General features: G+C 35.4%; 1 protein-coding gene across 2 annotated transcripts in view; it reads left to right on the top strand.

Annotated features, from left to right (window-relative positions):
- Positions 1–3,174: 3,174 nt before the first annotated feature.
- apc2 (APC regulator of WNT signaling pathway 2) overlaps positions 3,175–9,021 on the top strand; it is a 44,117-nt gene continuing 38,270 nt past the window's right edge. For both annotated transcript variants that reach the window (XM_058792300.1, XM_058792299.1), the window contains exon 1: positions 3,175–3,269. The gene's annotated coding sequence lies outside the window, so the exon portion shown is untranslated. The remainder of the gene's footprint in view (positions 3,270–9,021) is intronic.

Here is a 9,021-nt window from a genome sequence, read left to right as displayed (position 1 = left end):
TTTTTGTTACTTTTTAGTGCTGCTAAAAAGATGACTTTGTCTCATTAAGCATTAGAGAAATTTACATATTATGAATGTGTTGTTTCAAGCAGCCTGTGGCTATTTACCCATATAGTCCTCCAAACTAGTGATGTCAGCCTTTTTTGAGCCCAAGGCACACCTTTGTTCAAGAGAATAGTATAAGTCAGTAGTTTGATATTTGTTCATTTGATAGACACTTTTATCTAAAAAGACTATAATCTAAATTCAGTTTCATCAGCATGTTTTTTTTTTTTTTATCTTGAATTTGAACCCATGACAAAGCTTGCACCATCCTCCACAAATTAATATCTGTATTGTTCCATAATAGTTTTGTGTTTCCAATATTGGAGTATGTTGTCACAAAAGACCAGTTTGTGTTAAATTAAGTATAGCTATTTTTTTCCCAGTCAGTAATGATGAGCTTGTGTCTGTATAGCCAATACTTGAAATTTAAACACAGAAACTGAAATAACAAAGACAACCTATATAAAAACTCTACACTCTACAAAAAAATATACACTCTTAAAAACAATAGAATGAACAATAGTGGTGCCATAGAAGAACCAGTTTTGGTTCCCCAAATAACCTTTCAGTTAACAGTTCTTAAAAAACTTTTTATTTTTTTATTTCTTGTTTTCTTAGTGTAAAGAACATTTTAATAATCTAAAGTAAAGAACCTTTTGTGAAATGAAAAGGTTCCATGCAGTTTCCAAAGTTTTTTTTTTTTTTGTGGAATCATTGATGCAACCATTGATGTAAGAACCTTTATTTTTAAGAGTGTATTGGAGAGACTGAGGTGACTTTTTAAAACACACATGTTGTCACAATATACAGTATTGCCATAACCTGTCAATCAAAAGCTTTTTTAAGAACATTTACAAAAACAATAATTGAATTATATACACATTATATACAAAAAGGTACAAAAGCTGTGGTTATATGTACTATTTTGGTAGATACGTACACTTTAGGTACTTATATGAACCGTTTAAATAAGTTACGGTTCTACTTTTTGAAAGGGTACTAGTGACAAATTTTGTACCTTAAAGAATGTAACTATTTACAAAACAGCAAAACAGAAGGTAACACACAAAACCTTTGCTTTGGCCTACAAATACCCCTATTTTTATTTAATTTATTTATTTAATCAATTAAAATGAAATCAATTTTATGAATTCATATCATTTTTAATAACACAGTCTGACCTTTTATTCAAACTGCACCTTCATTACATACAGCTGACTCTTGACTGAAAGTGGTTTTGTTCACTTTTATACAACAGCTATTGTAAAATAAATAAATAAATATATATATTGTTTTATGAGTCAGTTACAGTATCTCACAAAAGTGAGTACACCCCTCACATTTCAGCAAAAATTTTAGTATATCTTCTCAAGGGACAATACTACACAAATAAAACTTGGATATATTTTAGAGTAGTATGTGCAGCTTGTATATAAATTACTGTCCTCTAAATATAACTCAACATATAGCCATTATTGTCCAAATAACTGGCAACAAAAATCAGTACACCCTAAGTGAGCATGTCAAAACTGTGTCCAAATTTTGTGTCAATATTTTGTAGGGGCACCATTGTTATCTAGCACTGCCTTAATCCTCCTGGGCTTGGAGTTCACCAGAGCTGCACAGGCTGTTGCTGGCATCTTCTTCCACTCCTCTATAATGCCATCACGGAGCTGCTGGATGTTAGACACATGGTGAATGCCCCACAGGTGTTCAATAGGGTTCAGGTCTGGAGACATACTTGGCCACTCCATCACCTTCAGCTTCATCAGCAAGGCAGTTGTCATCTTGGGGGTCGTTATTATGTTAGAAAACTGCCGTTCGGCCCAGTTTCTGAAGGGAGGGCATCATCTTCTGCTTCAGAATGTCTCAGTACATGTTGGAATCCATGTTTCCCTCAATGAACTGCAGCTCCCCAGTACCAGCAGCACTCATGCAGCCCCAGACCATGAAGCTACCACCACCATGCTTGACTGTAGGCAAGATACAGTTTTCTTGGTACTCCTCACCAGGGCATCTTCACACATGCTGGACACCATCTGAGCCAAACAAGTTTACCTTAGACTCATCAGACCACAGGACATGGTTCCAGTAATTCATGCTTTTGGCCAGGTTGTCTTCAGCAAACTGTTTGCAGGCTTTTTTGTAAGCCAGCTTCAGAAGAGGCTTCCTTCTGGGACGACGGCCATGCAAACTGACTTGTTGCAGTGTGCGGCGTATGGTCTGAGCACTGACAAGCTGACCTTCCACTTCTGCAACCTCTAAAGCGATGCTGGCAGCACTCATGCATCTGTTTTTTGAAGCCAGCTTCTGCACCTGACGAACAGCACAAGGATCTAACATCTTTGATCAACCCTTGCAAGGCCTGTTCCGAGTGAAACCCGTCTTGGAAAACCTCTGTATGCCACTGGCCACTGTACTATAACTCAGTTTCAGGTTGTTACTGATCTTCTTATAGCCTCGGCCATCTTTGTGGAGAGCAACAACTCTAATTCTCAAATCCTCAGAGTTCTTTGTCATGAGGTGCCATGTTGAACATCCAGTGGTCAGTATGAGAGAATTGTACTCAAAGCACCAAATTTTAACTGCTCTAAAACAAGATACACAAATTGGTATAGTCCTGTCAAGCAGACAAAAACATGATCATGATGAATAGGACATGTGGCTTTGCATGGTAGCTGTTTTCACGTAGGGTGTACTCACTTTTGTTGCCAGTTTTTTTTTTTTTTTTTACAATAATGGCTGTAAGTTGAGTTATTTTCAGAGGACAGTAAATCTGTACTGCTATACAAGTTGCACATACTCTAAAATATATCCAAGTTTAATTTCTATAGAATTGTCCCTTGAAAAGATATACTAAAACTAAGGGGTGTACTCACTTTTGTGAGATACTGTATATACTGTATAATATATAGATATTTAATCATTCTAAAAAAGACAATGTACATTTTCAAAGTTAATCAAACTGGAACCACATTTCTCGACAGAGCTACGTTTGCACGTTGAGGTAATTTCGTATTTTTCTTGCCAATATTTAGGTTTGGGATATAAAAAAAAAATAATAATAGAGAAAGATGGAGAAAAGCGTATGCGGGAGGGAGGGAGGGAGTGAGAGGCGTGACAGCAGAGCGCGCAGCATCACTGAATGCAGGGCATCATCCCCACAGAGAAAGACAGCAGCGCCTCCACGCCCAGTAAACACCGCCAACGCTGCTGAACATGAGGTAAGATTTAAACCAATTCAGTCTATTAGTGAATACGTTAAACCACGGGTGACAGGTGTATCACAACATATGCATGTTTGCGGTATTTATGCGGGAAATCTGACGGCTGTATACGCTGTGTGTCCGCGAGACGTGGTGAGGTCCTGATGAGAATATTTATGAGGGCGCCAGAGAGGACCGTTCACCACAAGCGTTTTCCCACGAATCTTACGCGTTAACGAGTCCAAATGAGATTAAATTAAACTGCATGAGGGTAACAAATATGTTGTTTTAGGGTCCTACAAATCAAAGTGTTTCTCTGTCTGATATCACAGCTAAAATATCACGGCCAAGGTCAACAATAAAACAGCAAGGATATCTGCTCTGTCCGAGTCATGGGCTTTAATGTTCAGACACCCGAGGGTGAGGGTCATTTTCTTATTCCGAAGCTTGATGAAAGCTTCCTAGCAGTCATTTGAAGCCATTCGATGCCCATAGAAACAAAGAAAGGAATCTTCTGCAAATGTGTTTCGGCCTCCATTACCGTGAATTTAGCATGAGCACAAAGAAAATGTGACGATTATTCGAGATGCTTATTACATGTTATTAGATTTGCCAGTAGCTTACATTATTGTAAACAGTCTTGTTAGAAACTGGGTTCATCTTAAACCAGATTCTGACATTAGACTGTCTCAATAACCATCAGAGTTAAGGAAAATTATTTGAAAAATCATTATTTTGTTAGATAGATAGATAGATAGATAGATAGATAGATATTCAGCATATTTATTGAACTATTGCTTAAAATATCGACTTTACCAGACAATAAACATACACATATTGAGTTAAATGGTAAAACCGGAATTCTTTTATTTATTTATTTATTTTTTTTACATCTGCCATTTTGTAATTGGCCATGTAATGAACATAATAGTGTACTGACAGTCACCCTATTTGAGTTTGATTTTATAGTGACCAGCTGACTGTATATTATCCTGCTGTAATAAATGCATTGGCATGAAATATTGATTTGAGTTTAATTTTTAAAGATGTATTTAACTCATTTACATGAGCACCGCTAATTACATATTTATGTAGTATATCATATTATATATGGACACTATCATTATTTCAGTTAGAAAAGGTGCAGCACTTACTCTTGAAAAAATTCATGTGACGTTTCGGCCAGTATCCAGGCCTTCATCAGACATCATTATTTCAAAAATATTTCTTAACTGAATGCTGCACCTGGCCAATTATTTCAGACTGACATGTAATAATATATGACATTCTAAGAGAGACTGTGTGTCTGAGAGAGAAAAAAATTGCACAGCAATACCTGATCCAATGAGACTCTAAACCTTAAGCCGAATGGGGCTGAATTAAGGCCACAACTTCTACCTGTGGTTAATAAGCATAAAGGCTGAGTTCAACCAGCATTAATTCTAGATGTTTCAGGGACCAGGGAGTCGCTGTCCATGAGAACCCATGTCTGGACCACCCCTGCACAGCTTGGTGACTCAACTTATCCCCTGGACACAGATGTGATGTAGTCTTCAAAAAAAAAAAATATATATATATTAAACTGCTTGCATAATGTTATGTGAGTATTATAGAAAGTGACAGCCACTGGGTGATGTTATTGCTAGTAAAACCTTGCTGGCTATTCAGAGACAAAATAGTTGTGCTTTATGAACAAACTATAAGAGCTTGCTTCCTGAACGGCATGTTGAAAAGATTATAATGAATATGACAGTTAATCTGTATGAAAACAATATATAGGCCAGTTTAATTTATGTATGTATTAGAGCTGCACGTTTCTGGATAAATTGAAAATCATTTTTTTTTTAAATTATTATTATTATTTTTTTTCAAATAGAGATCACGATTCTCCCACAATTCTTAACTTAACAAAATATTGTGTAATTTACTAGAGGCTGTGACAAAATATTAATTGCTGCAGTCTATTTAAAAGTGTTATATTAATTTGCATGAATTATTAAAAATTAAAAATAAATTATTATAAAAATTATGAAAAATTGGTTTGAATGAATGATTCAATTACTCACTCATAAATACTTCACTTGTTTCATTACTGGATGAATCAGTGTTTTTGAACGAATCTCTTGACTGAATGATTCAATGACAAATAAATGTTTTAATTGTCACTTGTCGCCACAATGACTTAATCAACACAAATGTTATTTGAAGTGCCAGTTACTTTCAAAAGGTGATTTGCTCTATTTTGATCACTACCATAGACAGTAATGTTTATATCCGAAATATCAGCTTTCATCCCAGTATTTCTGTGATAGCAAGAATGTAAGATAGAAATAATACATAATTGTTGAAAAGACTGTTTGTGAAGCTGTTTCTTACCTAAACATGGTAATTATTGACTGTCTGTGTCAGCGACAGCGAAAACACAGATTTGAATTTTCCAGAATGTCTTTTTCAAATGTTTAATAGACACGGGCAAATCGTTGTCATTTAGAAATGAGATTGCGTGGGTGATTGAATCGAGATGGTGATCTTTCAATGATTAATCGTGCAGCTCTAGTATGTATGTATGTACGCATGTAAGGGATAATCCATGGCTAGCTGTGCATGAAACGATTTTAACGCATGACGTGGACGCAAAGAGCCACCCAGTGTGAAGCTGAATGCCTCCAAGGAGTGCATTAAAATGGTTTAATGCATAGCTTGCCTTGCATTATCCTGCTTATACCATGGTCATATAAATGCATTGACGAGTTAAAGCTGTTAATGATGTTTGCAGTGCAAATTTTGACTGGAAGAGTGAAAATGGTGGTTATTTTCATCAGTGTCAAAGCTATTTTATTAATAAAAGTTGTGAAGCATGGTTGACAAGAAGTTGCTGTGCTCCTGAATGTTTCTGTGTGCGATCTCTGTGTGCAAGTGATATGTTTGTGTTTGTGTGTGTCAGTGAAAGCAGTGCATTAATATAGAACAGTGATTAAACTGACTCAGAACTACCTGTGTATTAAACAGTTTTAATGCATACCTGCCAGGCCAGTCAATCAGAGTCGAATATGTCATTTTGGAAAGCTTATTTTATTTATGTTTAAATAGAAGGTCTGGTGACTGCTGATGTGTCATTTGTTTTCTCATTTGCTGAGGAAGTAGAAATAAGTATTTTTCGAGCTGTTGATTTTGTATGAACTCATATAATGTGATTCATATATGATTTTCAGAGAAAAAAAAGGAAGCTTGAAGAGCCAGCCCTAAACCTAACTGTCAATGGGGGTTATGCAGGTCATATGAAAATATAACACAGTTATGAATTACCATGATATTGTGTTGGCATACATGATATGTATGATGTCCAAGTTGATTTTTATGAAGGTTTAGTCATGTTGTGGTTAGCATAGATTGATATGTCCCAGGAGATATGATATGTTTCTGTTGAAAGACACGTGAGAGCTGAAACTTGTCAGTGGCACTTTTTTGTTTCACTCAAGCCTGATCATAATGCAGTATTGATCTGTACTTGCACATTTTCAGAGCTTCAGTTTAATTTTCCAGTCTTTAGGGATGTTGGAATTGATGATATGGAGTATATGATGAAGGTTATTGCAGTGTTGTTGTTTTTACGTTTAGCAAAGGTTGGAAAAATGTATGGTTGCATATTCCTTGCATCACCTCTCCTGTCCTGCAAAATTTTGCTGACCATTAGAATTCATTGTGATGAGTCATTAATATTACACTGAATAATTCAGTGACCTTATAAACACATTGTTGACTGATGAGCATGGAGGCTACTTTACAGCACTCACACAGGATCAGCTTTGAGAAATGCCTTCATTCAAATTTTAAAGTAGTCCACACAATTCAGTTGACTGGTTGAAAAAGGGTTATTGGTTTTGGAATAATTCAGTATTCGTACTCTCAATGAAATGAATCATTATCCCCGTCTTGGCTGATGGGTAAATTGCCTGAATTTGCAGCCACCATTTTATACAAACTATCCACAGTACAGCGCTACAGTCGGGTTAACGTAGTCTCTTAACAAACACATGACCTGCTGGCTCGGGTATGGGATTCTCAGGCATGGTCCCTTCCTTTGCAGGTGCTGTTTCCTTGGTAACCAGACAGTCTAGGAGTGAACGGTTGTTGTGAAATGGTCAGGGAGGGGGGAGGAGGGGAAGCATCCTCCATCTTCTTTGTTCTCATTCCCACTGCTTGTGGCCTACTTTAGTTCATTGTATCAGAAACCCTGTGCTCAACGCATGTCTGGTTGCAATATTTTTTCTTTCTTAAATTAAATAAATTAAGGGGTTCAATAAATAACATTTAATTGCTATCTCTTGCATGTAGTTAGTTTTTCTTTGGTCTTATATAATATAATATAATAAAAGTATACAACATATTATATTATACTTTATTATATTATATTATATTATATTAAAGTCAGACCAGTGAAAAACAGATAAAAGGGATATTATTATATTATATATTGGTAGATTGATAAATGACTTAGTTTAGTGAGGCTGTTTGCTGACCTTTGCATCATTTGTAGTCTTCGCGTGTTTTCCGGCTGTTGTGTGTGCATGACTGAAGAGCCTCAGGCTCTTGTTATATCACAGTTAAAGAGGACTTTAGGACACAGTCACAGCCACACGTGTGCATCAGAGTCACTCACACACCACAGACTCTCTGTTCATCTGACAAAGGAGATCTGTTTTAACTTTTAACTACAGTTTTCAACATTTGAAGTGGATCAAAAAAGTTCATTAAAGTTGTCCTAAGACAAGAACACATTTTGGTTTTAGGTTTTAGGACAACTTTGATGAAAGGTTTTGATCCACTTCAAATGTTGACTAGTATTTATTATATATATATTTTATATTTTCCATAACCTCCAAACACTCGTAGCAGAATTGTTTTCAGAAACATTTCTGTGTCAAAACAATAATTATTATGACTGAGTCACTTATCCATTACTAAAAGATCTTGGATGAAATTTATTTTTGCAATTTTCTGATTTTAGAAAGTCCATTTCTTAAAAAAAAAAAAGAAAAAAGAAAGAAAGAAGAATACTGGAAAAGGGTGCAAAAGCTTGCTTAATCCTGACTACTGTCTTTCCTAATATCTTTAAGTTAAGATTAACCTGCAGGGTCAGAACATATTCAGGGGTCAAAGGTTGTATGAGCAGTTTGCAAATAGTGTGTTTGTGTTGACTCACACAAATAATAATAATAATAATAAATTAAAAATAATGTAATTGTGATTGGTTTATTTTGCATATATTAACTTACATGTGCTCACCATGGCTACCTTTATTTGATCAAAAATACAGTAAAAACAACACAATTGTGAAATATTATTATCACTGATTTCTATTTTAATATATTTTAAAATGTTATTTATTCCTGTGATCCAAAACTGAATTTTCAGCATCATTACTCCAGTCTTCAGTGTAACATGATCCTTCAGAAATCACTCTAATATGCTGATTTGATGCTCAGTAATTATCATTGTTGAGAATTATTAATAACAGTTCTTATTAATGTTGCAAACTGCATAATATTTTTTTTTTTTTGTGGAAAGGATATACTTTTTTGTATTTCCCTGATGAACAGAAAGTTTAAAAGAACAGCGTTTATTTGAAACAGAATTGGTCTCTAGATCCAACCTGGGTCACCTTGTACATTAAACAATAGCTGCACCATTATAGCTGGCTATTTTATTGCCCTGGGCTTGTGTGTATCTGTCCTCTATGCATCATGTAATGAGATATTGGATGGCTTTC

The sequence above is a fragment of the Onychostoma macrolepis genome, chromosome 11, assembly GCF_012432095.1.
Source record: "Onychostoma macrolepis isolate SWU-2019 chromosome 11, ASM1243209v1, whole genome shotgun sequence".
NCBI classification, from domain to species: Eukaryota; Metazoa; Chordata; class Actinopteri; order Cypriniformes; family Cyprinidae; genus Onychostoma; species Onychostoma macrolepis.
Note: the sequence above shows the minus strand (reverse complement) of the source record. Positions and strands in the feature narration are given on the sequence as shown.